Source organism: Neofelis nebulosa, chromosome 14 (assembly GCF_028018385.1).
Source record: "Neofelis nebulosa isolate mNeoNeb1 chromosome 14, mNeoNeb1.pri, whole genome shotgun sequence".
NCBI classification, from domain to species: domain Eukaryota; kingdom Metazoa; phylum Chordata; class Mammalia; order Carnivora; family Felidae; genus Neofelis; species Neofelis nebulosa.
In genome coordinates, this window is record NC_080795.1 from 62,883,610 (window position 1) to 62,903,351 (window position 19,742).

Below are 19,742 nucleotides of genomic sequence, written 5' to 3' on the forward strand. Positions count from 1 at the left end.
TGTGGCCCACAAAGCCAAAAGTATTTAGTGTCTGCTCCTCTACTGAAAATAGTTTGCTGACCCCTGGAAAGTTTTCTCGAAGTGGAAGGCCAGTCTTGGGGAGTAAGTGACTTTCCTGTGCTTAAAATTGTCTTAGAGGGAGCACCTGGGTGGCTCAGTCGGTTAAGTGTCTGACTTCGGCTCAGGTCATGATCTCGCAGTTTGTGACTTCAAGCCCAGGGTCTGGCTGTGTGCTGACAACTCAGAGCCTGGAGCCTGCTTCAGATTCTGTGTCTCCCTGTCTCTCTGACCCTCCCCCACTCTCGCTCTCTCTCTCTCTCTCTCTCTCAAAAATAAATAAACATTAAAAAAGAAAAAGAATTTCTTAGAGGGACACCTGTGGCTCAGTCGGTTAAGCGTCCCACTTCAGCCCAGATCATGATTTCACAGTTCATGGGATTGAACCCCGTGTTGGGCTCCACACTGACAGCATGGAACCTGCTTGGGATTCTCTGTCTCCCTCTCTCTTTGCCCCTCCCCTGCTCACCTCTTTCTCTCTCTCAAAATAAATGTATAAACTTTAGAAAAAAATTAAAAAAAGAAGCTTGCCTGAAGTCAAGTGAGAAAGTGAATAGGAGGGTCTGGGTTCAAGCCGGGGTGTGCCCAACTCCAAAGCCCGTTCTTTCACCTGCCATAGTACCCAATATTTTGTGCCTTCTGTTTGTGGCAGTTGCAAGTAATGTGCATATCACTGTCCAAAACCTCTTCCTTCCAGCCCCTAATAATAATATAAAATCCAAATGTCTTTTTTTTTTTTCATGTATTTTCCCTTTTTCAGCTATAGGAAGGAGCAGGGCTCCTTACACATTACCTTCTCTGAGTGCCTAAAATACGATGGGTATTTTTTAATGTTTATTTTGGTTATCTAGTACTATGTGCATAGGGAAATGGTTTGTATGAAATCCAACATTCTTCCTCTGATTTCTTTGGCCAAAGAACAATGGTTTTCAGTTCTCCAGGCAAGTATAATGAATATTTTTAAAAGAAAATATTATCCTTAACTACCTGAATCTATTATTTGTGGTAAGATTCCACATTCCTTCCTGCCTGTTCTTCTACTTCTCCAAGAATATGGCTCTTCTGCGTTTCTTTGTTCCTCAGAAGAAAGTCTAGGTCTTACTTTGTTTCCTTTATCTTAAAATTCAGCTTGAAAGGAGTTGGGTGCCATGCGCTGAGGATGATTGTTCATTCTTTTAAAAAGGTGGATCTTTCAGGATCATCTTGTGTACAACAGTGAAAATGACCCCAATGTAAAGTGTACATAGAGCAATGACTTTTCTTTTTTGTATTTTTTATCACCAGTAGATATGAATTTGACTAAAGAACAGAGAAATTCTTGACTTGGGTTTAGGGTCATGAAAGGAAGTTGAGATAGAAACAGTTTTTAATTTTTGCAAGAGTTGCTAGTAAAGGTACAGAGCACCTTATGGTGGAAACCTTATGCCTAGTGGGACCATTTCTCTAGCATTGAACACAACTCTACGTGTTCTCCGGAGGCTTGGAATAAACTAGAACCTGAGTAGTCAAGAGAGATTGCATGTGATCTCGAGTCAGTGGGTTAATCCAGCCCTCCCCAAAGCTTGAATCTTAAAAGCAACTATAATGATGCTGAATCATCCCAAAAGTGGTGGTGAGAAAGGTTGTCCGTTCGTTTCTGGGGAGTTCTTGGAGCTGGGCTCACATTTGCATGCTTTGGCTTGAGAATGGGAAAAGCCTTGATGGACAGAAGAAGCAAAGCCACAGGAAATGAAGTATAGGTAGGTTGAAGTTACCAAAGGAAAAGTGTGTGTAGCACAGGCAAGAAACCATATAAGTCCTGAAACAAGCATTGGTCATAATTGCTTAGTTTTGTTACTAATCCTCATCCCAGCCTACACTAAGACTTATCACATTATTCATTTATTTTTTTTCATAAAAATAAAAGATTTCTACCTCACCATCTTTCTGATTGCTTGATTTTACACTGCATGTAAGAGGTAGTGATACTCCATTATGATTCAAGGCAATGTCTCCCATGTGCCTGTGCCTTGAAGGAGATAGTATCTGCTTGTGGCAGCCAGAAATAAAATGTGAATAAAGAAGATAATGAGCCAAAGAAGACCCAAGTATTAAAATGTGTGTGAATTAACAAGTGTGACTGAAGATTTTGAGAGAGGTGAGATTTGAGTTGAGTGAAAGGCTGGCCCCAATGATTGTGATGATGACTTGGAGGTTTGCGACAGTGAATTCTTCCAGTGGCACTGTCCTTCTAACCCCGAATGTTCCGTGGCCTTGCCTCTGAGTTACAGTTCACTTAGCAACTGTTGAGCTGCCAATTTGCTTAAAGTGTTTTAAGGTGTCTTTTTCAATATACATATACACACACACATACATACACATATGCATATACATGTATACATATATATACATATACACATATACACACCTCACATGGCTTTCCTTTCTTTTCCCTAAGACCACTTTGCTTTATTAACATTTCTTAATCCATTAATACAAAAACCTGGTGTCACCTCTATAACATGCCTTTGAGGCTACCCAGTTTGGGACAATTGCATTCCTCCCAAACACTCCATGCAAATTTCTGTCATTGCATTTACCACATGTTATTATAATTTCCTATTTATATGTTTACCTCTTCCAACTACTCTGTGACTCTTCTTCTTTGTGTAGAGAAAAATAAATGTTTTTGTAAAGTCCCTTTTCTAAATAGGACTGGTTTCAGATAAACTAGAAGATGGTCACATAACTGACTCATGCTAAATCATCTAAGAAGCCCGACACAAAAGGCCACACATTGTGTGATTGCTGTTATATGAATTATCCAGAAAAGGCAAAATCTGTAGAGATAGAAAACAGATTAGTGGTTATGAAAGGCTGAGGGAAGAGGGAAATGGGAAATGATTGCTTATTGAATATGGGGTTTCCTTGTAGGGTGATGAAAATTTCTGTAACTAAATAGTGGTGACAGCTGTACAACATTGTAAATATTCTTTTTTAAAAAAAATTTTTTTTAATGTTTTTATTTTATTTTTGAGAGAGAGACAGAGTGCGAGTTGGGGAGAGGCAGAGAGAGAGAGGGAGACAGAATCTGAAGCAGGCTCCAGGCTCTCTCTGAGCTGTCAGCACAGAGCCCGACACGGGGCTCGAACTCATGGACTGTAAGATCACAACCTGAACTGAAGTCAGCCACCCAACCGACTGAGCCACCCAGGTGCCCCAAGATTGTAAATATTCTTAATGCCACTGAATTGTACACTTAAGAAGTGTACAATAGTAACTTTTATGTTGTGTATTTTGCCATAATAAGAAATAAAATAAAAAAAAGAAGTAAATAAAAATACAAATAGCCTCCCCAAAAAGTAGTAAGGCCAATTTCCTGTGTATCCCTGTGTGTTCCTGAGACTTCTGTCTAGAATGCCCTGACTTTCTTTACCTCCCAGATTGTGAATCCTTGATCTTTTAGGATGCTCTAAGGTGAATCCATAACCTACAGACTCTCTACTAGAATTTTCTTCTATATCAAAGTCCCCAGGATGAATAAAAAAAAGAAAAAGGATTTTAATACAAGGAAAATGGAATTAAATATGATCAAAACCAGGCAAAATTACTTCTCGGGAATGACCAGGGACTTTCCCCCCGCCTTTTTATACATAAATGTTATAATTTATACATAACTTTCTGTATGCTTAGGATAAATGTGTGAAGTAAACAAGAAAAATCTTTGGGGGGGTTGTTTTTATTGTGGTAAAATACACATAATATAAAATTTACCATCTTAACTTTTATTTTAATTGATTTTATTTTTTTCATCATGATAAGTGCACTCCTTAATCCCTATCACCTATTTCACCCATCCCCCCTCACCTCCTCTCTATTGTCTATAGTTAACAGTCTGTTTCTTGGTTTGCTTCTCTCTCTCTTTTTTTTTCTTTTGCTTATTTGTTTTGTTTCTTAAATTCCACATATGAGTGAGATCATATGGTATTTGTCTTTCTCTGACTCATTTCACTTAGTATAATACTCTCCAACTCCATCCATGTTGTTGCAAATGGCTAAATTTCATTCTTTTTATGGCTGAATAATATTCCACATATATATATCACATCTTCTTATTCATCTATCAGTGGACACTTGGGCTGCTTCTGTATCTTGGCCATTGTAAACAATGCTGCAGTAAACATAGGGGTGCATGTATCCCTTTGAATTAGTGTTTTTGTATTCTTTGGATAAATACCCAGTAGTGCAATTACTGGATCATAGGTTAGTTCTATCTTTATTTTTTGAAGAATCTCTATACTATTTTCCACAGTGGCAAAAAAGTCATTTTTTAAAAAATCCCCTCTGATGGAGACAAAGCTTTATAAATGCAACTGGAATCTTGCTTTCCTTTTCTGAGCACACAAACTACCTTTCCCAACCTCTCTTGCAGTTAGGGGAAGGACTGTGTGTTCTGACCAATGGGGGGTCAGTAGAAGTAATGTAACCCACTCCCAAGGCTGGCTATGAAATCCCTGTGGAGTCTTCATACTCTCTTTAACTTCTGCAATAAATTCGGTAGTGATGTGTTTGAGATCAAGTAGAACTACAAGTTAGAAGAAATCTAGACCCCTATGACGCTTGGAAGATGAGCTGTCAAGGAGAGCCAGGCAACTCGAATAAGACTATGACTTGAATGAAAGGAAACCTATATTGTTATCGCATTAACCTTTTGAAATTCAGGGTCTATTTGTTATCACAACATAACCTTTCCTGTTCTGACTCATTTACCTCTCAATCTCACTCAACAGAGGGAACGAACTGTGTATCCAGTTTTTTCAATCAAAGTATAGAATATTTCCCTACCATTATTTGTCCTGTTCTTTTAAAGGAGGTCCCAGAAGTAGTTTTGGTGACCCACTTGACGTCTAGGAAGCCATGTTCTTTCTTAAATCAAGTAAGAGAATCACATTCTCTTTGCTAGCTAGGCATTTGCTTAGAAATGGATATGTGGTATGATTCTGGCCAAAGGAGAATAAGAGGATGTCTAAACACAAAGTTTCTTCGAAAGACATTTCCATAGGTTACAAAAAGATGGCTGTTAATCTTTTGTTCCAGTTGGTATAAAGCCTGGATTTGTGGCACCGTATGTTGGTAAGTGCAGTTATTGTGAGAACAAAGTTTACATGCCAAGCAGAGGGAAAAGATGGTAGTAACCATTGTTCTTCGTGACATCCCTGAGTCAGTAAATTAACCCACACTCAGGATAATCTTTCATGTCTTTTGGCACATGAGATAATAAAACTTTCTTATTTTTTAGCCACTTAGGAATATTTTACTGTTACTTGCAGCTGTTTCCAGTGATTTGGATATTTCAAATAATAGTGCAGCCAATATCTTGTACACTAATCATTGGTTATGCTCATAATTCTTTCTCTAGTGTATTTCTGGGTCAAAGAGTATAAGCATATAAATCTTTTATAGCTAATACCGTATTTTCCTCTAAAAAATATTACCTTCTCTTTGACTTTTAAGTCTGCTGATCTGAATATTATCAATCTATTTAATTTTGCTAATCTGATAAGCAAAATACTATCTCTTTGTTTTATTTTGCATTTTGTATTTCTTTTCTTATTAATAGAGTTGAGCATGTTGTTTTATATGTCTAGTGAAAATTTGTAGAGTTTTGGTAAGTTGTCTATTCAAATATTTCGACTATTTTTCCATTGAAATTTGTATTTTTGATTAATAGGAGCTCTTAACAAAAATAGAACCACTAACTCTTGCATTGCAAATATTTTCTTCCAGTCTGTTGTTGATCTTAGACTTTGCTTGTAACACCTGTTCCCACACAGGAATTCAACATTTTTATTTCATCGCTCTTAAATTGAATACGTCCCAATTTTTTTATCTTATGCTGCTCTTCTTGGTGCTATTTTCAAGGACCAAGAAATCTTTGAAGTGTAAATAACTCAATATATGGACAATATTTCTTAAATTACTTTATATAGATAATTGCTTTTCTTTTTTTAATTTTATTTTTTATTTTTTAAAATTTACATCCCAATTAGTTAGCATATAGTGCAACAATGATTTCAGGGGTAGATTCCTTAATGCCTCTTACCCATTGAGCCCATCTCCCCTCCCACAACCCCTCCAGCAACCCTCAGTTTGCTCTCCATATTTATGAGTCTTTTCTGTTTTGTCCCCCTCCCTGGTTTTATATTATTTTTGTTTCCCTTCCCTTATGATAATTGCTTTTCTTTTTTTTTTCTTTTTTTTAAATTTTTTTTTTCAACGGTTTTTATTTATTTTTGGGTCAGAGAGAGACAGACAGAGCATGAACGGGGGAGGGGCAGAGAGAGGGAGACACAGAATCGGAAACAGGCTCCAGGCTCCGAGCCATCAGCCCAGAGCCTGACGCGGGGCTCGAACTCACGGACCGCGAGATCGTGACCTGGCTGAAGTCGGACGCTTAACCGACTGCGCCACCCAGGCGCCCCAATAATTGCTTTTCTTATAAGGGCACCTGAAGGACAGAGAATATATTTTTGTCAAGTGCTTACTTTATGCTAGGCATTACACTAGGTGGTTTACACGTGATTTTTTTTTTCCAATGTCAATCCTCATGATATTTCTGTAAATTCGTTTTTATTATTACTGTTTCAAGAGAAGTAAGATTAATAGCTTGCTTATGTTCACATGGTCAATAAAGAGTATTGAGTTCAGGTCTTCTTAACTCCTTAACATTGACTTTAACCAAGGTGCGATATGATCCCTAAATGATACAGATACCGGATAGATACGCAAAACAAATAAAATTTATATTTTCCTTTTCACACTTCTGTTTATGATACTCTTTCTCGTATCCTGGAACCAGGAATAAAAAAAGCATATCTTGCAATTCAAACATTATTTTCTTTTCATTGTACCATGATGTCTTCCCTTTAGCTGAAAAAATAGGAAGGGCATGTTTTGTTTTTTAGTTATTTTTATCAAACACCATTTGTGTACAAAACTTAATCAATTACCAACATTATCAGGAACGTTAGTGTTTGCGGGCTAGATCCATATGTTTTTGGATACGTTGATTAGTTAGTTGGGTGATGGCTTTGTGTCATTTGTCACCAGGGCTTATTTGTTAGGGACTTACCTTGCTGAATCCCTCCCTGTTTGAACAGTCACTTCCTCCTGTCTCAGCTGGCTGTCTTTGATGTCTAGTACTGTCTGGTATTATTTTTAAGATGAGAGTGTGGGAAGAAAAGAGGAAATGTGTCTATCTATTGCACCAACCTCTGATCCAGGAGAACTTTTCTACTTCTGAATTTTGAGATATATTCTACCAAGGATTTAAGTTTCTTTACATACTAATCCCAGTTTAAGCCCTGTCTAATAGCTTTTTCTTGAACAAACATTCAGAATAGCCAAAATAAAAGAACCTTTAATTCAGAGACTGAAAGCCTTGAAAATAGGATCTGGAAAAACCCTAACCAAAGATCCTAATCTTGAGAGTCACTTTTTTTTTTAACTTTGCAAAACAAGTGGGGAGTCATGAATCTAGATTTCTAATTTTCATTCTGTCACTTACTTATTGAATTGATTTGAGTAAGTCACTCAAATGTCCCAAATGTCCCAGATGGTATTTTCTCTACCGATAAGTAGATGGAACAGGGTATCTCTAAGGTCACTTCTGTTGTTCTGTCTCAGTCTAGAACACCAGAGCAACCCAGACCACATTGGGGAGTTGCCTGAGTTGGTCTTAAGTGCTCTTATCTGACCTTCACATTCCTTTTCTCTTCTGAGCACTGTACCCAGATGATAGGTATTTTGATCTTGGTCCATGAAAGTCTCAAGGTCTCTGATCCTGGGTTTCTTTATTCCAGTTCTCTCAAACATTACTTCTTTTTCCAAAACCTTTCATATTTATAGTCTCCTCAGGCCTTTCTCCTTGGTATGAAATGATATATTAATCCATGCTAATCAGTTAACGGGTTACTTCTTCTGAGTAACTTGCCTGCATTCTAACAAGGATTTTCAATATGCAGAATGTATTTATTCCAAAAAACTGATTCAAAAAGTAGAAATTTAAGGCATTTTAGGTTGGGCCAGTGAGCAAAGTTAAGGATGGTGGTGGGTAGAGGGGTCTTCTCAGAAATCACTAGAAAACAGCCACTCTGTCTGCCTTGTTGAACAGAACATAAATGCATTATGTTCCTGATCTCCTTGAAAAGACTAAATGACCTTGACATCTTTTTCTATTTGTAAGGGCCAATATGATTTTCTTTTTCAACAGAGAGCTTATACTAAACCTTGAAGGGGGATGTGAGGACCAAAGCTTCCTATTAATTCAAAGAAGCCTAAGGCCAGTCAGATGCCAACTGAATTCAATGGTCCCGTTAAGCAGTAGAGCCTAAGAGACCTGGAAAAATCCCTCTCTTAATTTTAAAACCCTTAGGCTCTAGTCGTTGCTTATGGAGACTTATTCTTTTCCTGAAGAGAATTTTGAGTTCTCTGTAGTCAGGGCTCAGGCAGTTTACTTCTTTTTATGCTCCATGGAGCCTTGCACAGGCTGGGAACATAGACTTGCTTAATGAATACTTGCTGACATATCATCCGTCTGGAAGAGAGACCCAAACAGTATACATTCATTACCTCATTTTTCTGGGATAAAGTAGCTTTTGAAAATATCAATAGAATCAGAATCTTTGTTTTGCAGAAAGAGAAAAACAACGAAATTAAAATGACTTGTCTTATGTCACAACTAGAAAGTGTGACAGAGTTTGGATTAAAATTAAATTTTGACAAGTAGCTGAAGCAGAAAACACAAGAAGGATCGTCTCTTCTGTGATCGCTGTCTTGGCTCGTACATTCTCATGAACAGATTTGAGCAAAAGGAGAGAAAAGAAAAATGCCTGAGAATGTGAACTGGTTTCATAGGAGAGTTTGAACGAGACAGATACTAGATATGCTGGAGGCTGGTGTGGCAGAGGACATAAAATGGTGGAGTTTTGTGGTGATAATTAAAGATGCCATCCAGGATCTTATCTGCTTACCTAGAAAGCCCTTTTTACGGGTCACCATCTCAGATTTCGAACTGGAAGACTCAAAGTCATGCCTCCGAACTTTCACTTCGTAGCTAAGAGCTTTTGGGTGATCACAGTAAAGATTCTAAGGCTTTTCCCGCTGCCTACAAGGCCCTACATTATAGGGCTCCTGGCTACCTCTGCTCCAACCCCATGATCCACCTTGCTAGTTCCTCTCTACAGTAAGCATGCTTCTGTCTCAGGGCCTTTGCACCTGCTGCTCCCTCTCTCTGGAATGCTCTCCTTTTGAAGAGCTGCATCGTTGGTCCCTCCCTTAGGTCTGCTTCTGCCATGTTATAAGTGGCATGGCACTGTCCTCATAATCCAATCTAAAGTATCATCTCTGTGTTATTATATGTAAAACAAGAATAATAGCTCTATTTGAAGAGTTAAGATATGTGAAAAATCTTGGTAAACTTCAAGGTACTATAGAAATAAAGAATTTTCATTGTTTTTATAACTCAGACCTGGAAAAAATTACTAAGAGTTTTAAATTTAAATATTGATCCAAAAAAATTTTTTTTTCCAAATTGGATTGACCTTTTGAAAACCTGTTCATTTTTTTTCCTTCTCATTTTAGAGATTACAGTCATGATATAAATATGATGACTGGTGGTGATATCCAGATAATCTATGTATACTTGGTTCTATTTTCCAGTTTTCTTAGCCTTTAATTAAATCAGATCAAATTTATGACTCTCGCCATCTTTGAGAACAAAGGGATTTTTCCAGTTTAACAGAAGTTGGTAAATCAGGAGGACTCCTTTTAGGTAGAAGATGATAAGCTTGACTTCAGACACAGCAACTTTGATGTGCAACTGTAACTTCCACATGAAAAATCCCTAATGGACCGTTGGATGTTATCAACTGGTGGTACAGGAAGAAGTTAGCGAAGTGTTATTTATTGGGTTTCATCCAAAAGGAGATGGTATGGCTAAATGTAAAAACTGGCCATACCCCAGTACAGGTTCAATATTAAAACAGCAACATGAATGACACAGTGTTGTTAAGTGCTTACTATGTGCTAGACACGATGCTTTGTTTTTGTGTGTGTGTGCATTATTTCATTTAATTCTTCCAATTACCTTATGAGTAGGTGCTAACATTATCCCCATTTTTAGTTGAAGTAAGCAAGGCTTAATGAAATAAAATAATTTGCAGAAGCTCTCAGAGCTAGTGAGCTGGCATTCAAACCCAGGTTTGTTTAACTTGAAAGTCAAAGCTTTTAAGCACTATATCAGGCTGTATAGTGTATAATTTATGCAATACAAATTCAGCATATTCTCAGCTGGAAGGCTGTCCCTTGTAATGCATTACATAAGAGGTCCACAAAGTTCCTGAAATGACTCCAGTTTTATAATTTCTTGGCTGTCTCAGTCCAATATAAAGTCCAAAGGGAAATTTCATATTTCCTACTCATACACTGGATATTCATAACATGTCCTTTAGGAAAACACTATCCGCCTCTTTTTAAAGTGTCAGTGCAATTGCATGTGACACAGGCTTTTGTGTAGAGTTCACTTTTATTTCTGTAAGTACTGAGATATGTATTATATGGGTTTTTGTATCTCCTTGAAATGAATATAATGTGCATACTATAACTAAGCTGAAATAGTTCCTGGCATGAAAGCAAAGACTGATGGATGAAACCTAGTGTGATTTACCTATGATTAGCAAGTTTGATTGTGCTCCTCTGTGTCTGTCTAAAGTCCTTTCCTTCATTTCATTCCAAACAGGTCTAACACAGAACAAATGGCCATGCTAAATCATACTAAATAATTCAGTGCAGCACTTCCAGACGTCTGCAAGGTGTGTATATTAAAGATGACGGTGATATTCCTAGGGAGGAGAAGGACCGGAGAGTTTCCACATATTCAGGGAATGTATTTAGATATGCATTTATGTTCTTTGCTTAGTTTCTTTTAAAGATTTAGTTTCTTTCGAGCTTTTGTGAGTGTATTATGGGGGGAGTTGGCATACAACCCTTGATTCCATTTTCTCTGTTAGATACTTAGAGGACAGATACCATACCCAAGAGTTTAGCAGTAGGGCAGGTAGTGTGGGTGGGCAGTGGCATTGGGGGTTTAAAAACAAACATATACCCTCCCCCCGCCCAGGAGGTGGCTAGAGAGAGGAATTCGCGGACTGTTCACAGGCAACTGGCAAGGCAGTCAGCTGGCAGCCACCCTTGCACTTGGAACTATGGTCAGGTCTCCAGTTCCTGGCAGCTAGGACTGCCAAGAATAAAGCAGTTTTTTTTTTTTTAATTTTTTTTTTCAACGTTTTTTATTTATTTTTTGGGACAGAGAGACAGAGCATGAACGGGGGAGGGGCAGAGAGAGAGGGAGACACAGAATCTGAAACAGGCTCCAGGCTCCGAGCCACCAGCCCAGATGCCTGACGCGGGGCTCGAACTCACGGACCGCGAGATCGTGACCTGGCTGAAGTCGGACGCTTAACCGACTGCGCCACCCAGGCGCCCCAAATAAAGCAGTTTTGAGTCAGTGTGTAGTTTATCATGATGGAGATGGGGACCCAGAGAGAAGCAGAATGAAGTACAGTTTTCAAAATCAGGGCAGAAGGGCAGGGCTAGGTCCTACAGGTCCTAAATCCCCAGTAATTGGCTAGAGTAGCTTAAGTATCTCCCGTCCTCTGTCAGGATGAGTGCAAAAGGTCAATGAGACCACTTCTGTAAGTGGGCTCAAACAGATCTAGGCACAAATCAGGGTCTTTTGACTTTGCAATTTACATTTTACTGCACCTTCAGTGAACAAACCATGCACAATGATACTGATTTGGACTGGCGACATGATTAATACTGGGAAATAGAGCAATACTGTGTGAGTTGCTGAGTTAATAATATATACAAATGAATAAATGTTTACCTAACTCATAATTATCTTCATCAGTTAGGGTACTAATAGGAGACAGATGGCACATACAAGTAGAGTAACTGCAAAAATTTTAATAGATTATTGACAAAAGTGAGGGCAGGAAAGGAAAACCAACCACTGGGTGATGAAGGACCCTGCAGCAACTCACAGTGAGGAGCCATCACCATCCCTAGACCTAAAAGGATGGGGGCTGAGAACAGAAAGTACCTACACCCATGGGGCATACAGTCTACATTGACATGACTTTGCTATTTCAGGCAACTCATGCCCAGGAAGATGAAGTTTCAGATAACTTTATTGCTTGTTTTAGGAACTTTCTGAACGTCCATTCATCTTCATACTATACTGCTTAACGTATCCTCATTTGAGTAAATATCCACTACTCAGGATAACAGCTCAACCAAGCTTATCAAGCAGTTGTTTTCCTTTAACTCACCTGGAGACCCTCTCTTGCTATATCCACCCATCCTAAACTATTATATCATGAGCTTTGCCCAGTCCTAGGCAAGCACTCCCATTGGAAAAGCTACCTTGAACCAGACCTTCAAGACCAAATATATATCTTGACTTTTCTTTTCCCCTTGCAAGTTTCTGCTAAGACTGTCAAGGTAGTGATCTGCCTTCCTGTGAGAAGCAACAAACTCAGCTTTGCTTTATCACAGATACTTTTGGTAATATTTTTGGAGACCCAGCATTTGACAGAGCTGTTACTGCAAACTGGAACAAAAGCTGGCCAGTGGGAGCTAGGGACTCTAGAGTAGGGGAATGCAGCCTTTATTGGCCAGGTCAGGGCAAGGCTAGGGGATATAATAGTGTCACTCAGCTCTCACTCTCTGGTCTCCTGCTGATGGCTCCCCAAATTCACATTCAACTGGAAACCAGAGAGTGTGGAAGCTCTGGGTGCCCTAGATTCAGGGCAGGGTGGCAAAGGGTGAGATACGGATGTGGAGAAGAAAAGGAGAATATCCAGCACACTGACCAGAAATAAAAATCAACACAAACCCCTAAGTGCAGGTATAAGATGCATCCTTAAAAATTTAGACCTGCAGGGGCGCCTGGGTGGCTCAGTCGGTTAAGTGTCCAACTTCGGCTCAGGTCATGATGTCACAGTTTGTGAGCTCAAGCCCCCACATTGGGCTCTGCGCTGACCTCATGGAGCCTGTTGGGATCCTCTCTCTCGCTCTCTTTCTGCCCCTCCCATGCTCTCTCTCTCTCTCAAAATAAATAAAGTAAAAACATTTCAAAAAATTGGAAATGGACTATACATTATATAAATAATAAGCGCAGCCACGTTAAATTTCCTAAATTTGATAGCTAGACTGTGGTTATGGAAGAAAATACTCTTGTTCTTGAGAAATACACACTGAAGTATTAAGTGACAAAAAGTCATTGAGGTATTCAATCTACTCTCAAATGGGTCTGCAAAAACTGTGTGTGTGTGTGTGTGTGTGTGTGTGCGTGCACACACACACACACACACAGTGAGAGAATTAAAAAGCAAACGTGGCAAAATAGTCAAAATTAGTGAATCTGTAGAAAGGGAATACAGATATTCTTTATAATTTCATGAAACTTGTCTCTAAATCAGAAATTATTCCAAGATAAAGCTTTAAAACAAAAAAAGGATTACTTTAAGGTCTTAAAGAAACAGTGACTAAAACTGGAAGAACCATTAAAATTGAATGTAGAACATAATGATAATGCTAGAACTTGTAATTTGGAATTTTCACAAAATTGTGGAAGTGTTGCAAAATACTTGAATTATTTACCTGCTGATTACGGTCCTTCCATGAAATTGCATATTGTATACATTATCCAGTTGTACATACATATTACTGTACAGGGCTATTTACCAAAAATGTGTGTACTCTATATTTATGGGCAATTTAGAGATTTTCCAGGGTCATTTTTACTCTACATGATTTTCAACTCATTTTAGAGTACTTAAAACCAGTTCTTAGAAGATGTTACTTCAGTGCATTTCTAGAAAGTCCACTTTTTCGAGATCAGTTTTTGCAGGTCTAAATTGTTAAAAAAAATTTTTTTAATCTTTATTTATTTTTGAGAAAGTGAGAGACAGACAGAGTGAGAGCAGGGGAAGAACAGAGAGAGAGGGAGACAGAATCCGAAGGAGGCTCCAGGCCCTGAGCTGTCAGCACAGAGCCCAACGCAGGGCTTGAACTCACAAGCCATGAGATCGTGACCTGAGCCAGAGGCTCAACCGACTGAGCCACCCACGCGCCCCAAAATCTGATACGAATTTTAAAATCAGAAAACCACCTTTCACCTCAATTGAGCGCTTCTTCTTTTTTTAATCCTCATTTATTTTTGAGAGAGAGAGAGAGATCAGGGGAGGGGCAGAGAGAGACACACACACACAGAATCCAAAGCAGGCTTCAGGCTCCAGGCTCGGAGCTGTCAGCACAGAGCCGGACGCGGGGCTCGAACCCACGAACTGTGAGATCATGACCTGAGCCAAAGTCGGACGCTTAACCGACTGAGCCACCCAGGCGTCCCTAGTTCATTTCCAGTTTTGTCGATTATCCCCATTATGTCATTCGCAGCAGCTTTTCTCCAGAAGCTAGACTATGATCATGTATTGCACTTAGTTATCATTATTTAATTTGGAATGGCTCCTTGCCCTATTTTGTCTTTCGGGACCTTGATAATTTTGAAGAATAAAGGCCAGTGGTTTTACAAACTGCCTTTGAAGGCAGTTTACCTAGTGTCTCCCCATAATGTGATTCTGGTTATGTATTTTTTGGCAGGATTGCTAAATTAAGTGCTGCCTGTCCTTCTTAGGCTATCACACCTGTAGGCACGTCATGCCTGTCCTATATTCATGAGGCTCATTTCCATCAGTTGGTTGGGGTGTTGTTTATTTCTCCACTGTATAGCAAATTATAGCTTTTGCAAATTGTGATTTGTAGGGAGATATTTTGAGATTACGTTAATAAGCTGTTTCTCATCAACACCCTCCTCTTCCCACCCCAAGTTAATTCCTTAATTTCTTCTCGGAGGAATCACTACTCAGTTCTATCCTCACCACGTATGAACCCTTTTCATGTATGAAAATCCCTTGGAGGTGGATTTGGGAAATCACAGAAACTCTTAGATTTATTTTAATTTTTGGCCAAGCTGATTGAATTCATGTAAATTAGATGTGGGTCTGTTGAAGCTCTATTATAATAACCATAAAAGAAAAGTACTCTGGGTAGGAGCTATAATCAGTCACATTTTATATGGACAAAATGACTGACCAATAAATCAGATGTTCAGTGTACAGCTTACAGAAAAAAGATCCTGATGAATATAATTTCAGTAAAGTAAAGTAAACATAAAAATGTTTTAACTGTGCTGAATAGAAAATTCAATAATAAATTAAACTGGCCTAATGATATTTGCTCTGCAAAGTGCTTGCTTGACAAAAATTTGTCAGTGGTGTTATAATTCTAAGTTAAATGTTTGTATTCCTGAAGATGGAACCCAGATGTCCATAGCATCAAAAAATGGGGTAGAAATTGCCGGGTGAGGCAGTATAGCTGGGTGCTTTAGCACATGGGTGTTGAAGCCTCGGCTCCAGGGTTCAAACTTCCTTTCCGCCAGTTACTAGATGTGACCATGGGCAGGTTATTTAATCTTTGCCTCAATTGCTCTTCCTGTAAAATGAGAAAATAATGATATACGTTACCTGTTATGAGGCTTGAAAGATTTAAAATGTATCAAATTCTTAGAATAGTGAGCGCTATCATATAGTTAGTCTCAGTAAGAATGAATGTCAGTAATTAATCTCGGTAAGAGATCTCATCATTGCCACCATCTTTAACATCTTCACCTCTAGGCTGTATCTTCTAAGCATAGAGGAAGGGGATTTTCAAGGCTGGGAATTTTATCGGATTTGAGACTAGATGGTAATCCAGGATGTTGCATATTATTGTTTGGTAGCAGTTAATAAACTGAGTAAAGTAGCGCTATGGATGTTTCTTAGCATAGGACACTATAAGTCATCCTTTAAGTGTTTAGATTATACTTCTCAGTTGATGTCTCATCCCTGGAAGCATCATTTTAAAAACATGGCTTCCATCATAGCTGCCAAGCTATCAGTCTTAATGCCAACGTCATACTATGAAATTAAACCAAATTATCTTGTTGAATCTTAGCAACAAATTTATGAGAGAGATGTTATTATTAGTCTCATCTTATTAAGAAAAACGGATTTTGAGAAACTAAAAGATTTGTTCTAGTTCGTGGATCTAGCAAGAGGCAGAACCAGAATTTGGACCCTGGTATGAAAAACAAGGTACTCCTCCACTACACCATACTGCTTTCTGGAAATCTTCCCTCTCATCTGTGGGATGATTGTCCTTGTACTTTGCATTGACTTTGCTTGTAATAGATTGATGCTTCTTCAGATTGGGTATTGTGGTAAATGATACGTCTTCTTAAAATTTTTATTTATTTATTTGAGAGAGAGAGAGCACATGCAAGCAGGAGAGGGGTAAAGGGAAAGAGAATCTCAAACAGGCTCCACACTCAGTGTAGCCTGCTGTGGGGGTCAATCCCATGACCCTGGGATGATGACCCAAGCCAGTATCAAGAGTTGGACGCTCAAACAACTGAACCACCCAGGTGTCCTGTAAATGATATTTCTTTGCTAACTATATTAATGAGAGTTCTAGAAGAAAAGGAGATGTTACACATATAAGAATAATTTAAGAATATAATAAAGAGCGTCTGTACCAAGGTGTCGCAAGGTTAAGTGATTCAAAAAGGGTAGCAAAGCCCTCTAAGACTAGCAGTGTCAGGAAGCTACTCCCACCATCAAGATGACACAAACAAGGTCAAAGAGACTACCTCTGGAATCTGGAGAAAGCTGCAGCCATCTGACAGGGGCCATCTGAGATACTCACTCAAGAGGAACACAACCCCTGCTAAACTACTGTCTGGTTGGAAAAGAGTAAGAGTAAAATACCCCTACCTGTCTCTTCTCTTATTATCTGATCTTATTTCTCTCCTTCTCCTTCTCCTTCTCCTTCTCCTTCTCCTTCTCCTTCTCCTTCTCCTCCTCCTCCTCCTCCTCCTCCTCCTCCTCCTCCTCCTCCTCCTCCCCCCTCCTCCTCCCCCTTCTTCTTCTTCTTCTTCTTTTTGTAAATGTTTATTTTTGGGAAAGCACAAGCGGGGAAGGGACCAAGAGAGGGGGAGAGAAGATCCAAAGTGGGCTCTGCACTGACAGGCTGATAGCAGTGAACCCAAAATGGGGATCAAATTCACCAACCATGAGATCATGACCTAAGCTGAAGTTGGATGCTTAATTAACTGACTGAGCCACCCAGGTGCTCTTCATGTCTGTACTTCTTAATGGCCAAACCCAACTGGAAACCAGAGGGCAAGAGAGCTCAGGAGACCCAGTTGGTGGAGGTCATTCTTCTTGGGCGCAGGTTAAGGCTGAGATAGGTGAAAAGTAAACTTGGAGTGAAAAATGGAGACTTTCTGCCACACTAAACACATCTGTCATATTATTCTAAATCATGATCACTTAGTATGATATCAGAAAAGAAAATGGCGCAATTCAAGAAAAAACAAAGATACACTATGCACAAATGACAAACAACATATTCTTCTAAGTGTGAGAGGGGGGAAAAGGCTTTTTATTAAAAGACAACATCCTGAAGGTAATGCTATTGTGTAGGTGGGTGAAATTTAAAATGTTCAAATATGATCAGGAGTCTTCTCCAGGTTGTTTATGTTAAATCCATCCCTTGATCAGTGATTATAATTGTATTTTAAAGAATCTGGCAAACTTGCACATTTGTGGCTTTGCTTTTAAATTGGCTCCCTATCTTGTGCCAATAGAATTTACCAGGTGGTATGAACTCAGTTCTGGTTTCTGACTGGCTCACAGCTCTGTGGGCCCCTGTTTCCTGGACACCTTATTTACTGTTGCCCTATGGCACTTCAGTGTGAAGGATCACACTGTCATCCATTCTCTTCATGTGTCCCATCCTGTGCTTCTGTGGAAGGAACCCCATGCCCTGAGCCTGCTGGGCAGGATTTGATTTATGAGTATGAACAGATGTTGCTCTCTTACTCATCTAGAAGATAATTCATAGGCCTTCAGTTTGGTTTGGCGTCTGCTACCCTTGGTTTTAGTATCCTACTCTTTTCTCCAGCTTCTGAATTGAGACTTTTTGCTCTTGCCTAACAGCACACAGTACAACAGATGTAGCCTTGGCCATGCCTCACCAGACTGTAAGGCTGAGTCTAATCCAGAGAAAGTCTCACTGGTAGGAAAGAGCTGAACTCTGAAATCCATTACTTATTTTCAAGCTCCATCTTTTCTCATCTTAAGCATAGTGGCATGGTTTAGGCACTATTACAAATCCTTTCCAGGATTGCCTTCAACATACGTCATGTTTCCAGGTAGAGAAGAATTCTTGGAACTAATCAAGAACAATGGAAATTTATTAATTTAAAAATTAAAATAAAAAGATGCTGCTAAAGCTTAGTTAAAGAAAGAAAAGCAAAGGCCTGGGGTTTTCTTTCTATTGTAATATATTGTGTCAAAATTTCCCATTTTCAATTCACCTCCTTTTAATTTTTCTAATGATTGAGGCACTTTGTTTCAGGCAAAGAAATATAAATCGATAGAGAATTACTTAACTAGGAAATATAAATCAATAGCGACTTCCTTATGCAGGAACTTTTTGGTCTGAAATGTTTAGCAATATGCTATTTGTTCTAAAAAATGTGGCTTTAATAAACTTGTAGTTATGCTATTTGCATATCAAAGCACTGTGCAAGAATCTTTCATTTATCACAGAGCACAGCCAATTAGCACTTTTCATCTATTCTATATCTATGATAAAGTAAACAAATTACATCAGAATAGCAGAAAGAAGGAAGTTTCTAGTATAAGTTAATAGATAATACATGCTTAACCCAAATGTCGTGTTTTCTTAATAAGTCTCTAAATGAGAATCGATGTGTATAATGCTCATTCAGAGGAACTCTAAATTGCCTTTGAATGAAAAAATTAAGCTTATTTTTGTTGGGTCTTATTTTGGTTTGTGTATTCTGATAATTTTCTATGCCAAGAAAACAAAAATTCTGAGCCAGGAAAATTAATTTTTTTAGTATCTGCTGTAATATTTAGAGAAAAAAATGTTCTAGAAATGAACCCTTAGTTTATGATTCTGACTATACTTCTTATTAGCTATTCAGCATTGAGCAAATAATTTATGGAGGGTTGTTTTGTCTTTCCAGATTCTTCTTGGCACAGATTCTTTTCTATGCTGAGCGTGTGCCTGTGGTTATCTCCATGTTTTTATAAGACTCAACTCCACTGACAGCAGTTAACTTGGACCCAACCAGATCAACTAAGGTCCTTCTCTAGCATTAGATTTGGCCCAGAGAGCTTCTTGGCATCTCAGTGGTTGAAACTTTATGATATGTAATTTAAGAACTATCAGTAGCCATATTTGCCTGCTTCTGAAGAGTGCTGGTTTACAGTGAGAGGGAATAAGGCCTACCTATGGAGAGAAACAGAGACAGAAACAGTCCCAGTGAGGTTCATGTTTCTGGTTCCGGTTGTTCCTGATGCCCCTCTGCTTCCGCGCACTTCCAGGTACCAGCTTGTTGAACACTTTTGGCTTTTGCTTTTTCCAGTTGGATTTTACCTCATTCAGATCTGGTTGGAATGTTAAACCCTCATTTTCATGAGCCACACCCAAAGTCCTATATGTAATTTTGT

At 38.8% G+C, this 19,742-nt stretch overlaps 1 long non-coding RNA gene across 6 annotated transcripts in view; it reads left to right on the forward strand.

Annotated features, from left to right (window-relative positions):
* Window positions 1–19,742, forward strand: part of LOC131494476 (uncharacterized) — a 259,326-nt gene that overhangs the window by 191,302 nt on the left and 48,282 nt on the right. For 5 of the 6 annotated variants that reach the window (XR_009253424.1, XR_009253425.1, XR_009253422.1 and 2 more), the window contains 2 exons: window positions 10,835–10,907; window positions 19,256–19,616. This is a non-coding gene — a long non-coding RNA (uncharacterized LOC131494476). The remainder of the gene's footprint in view (window positions 1–10,834; window positions 10,908–19,255; window positions 19,617–19,742) is intronic. The other variant, XR_009253426.1, reaches the window with a different exon arrangement.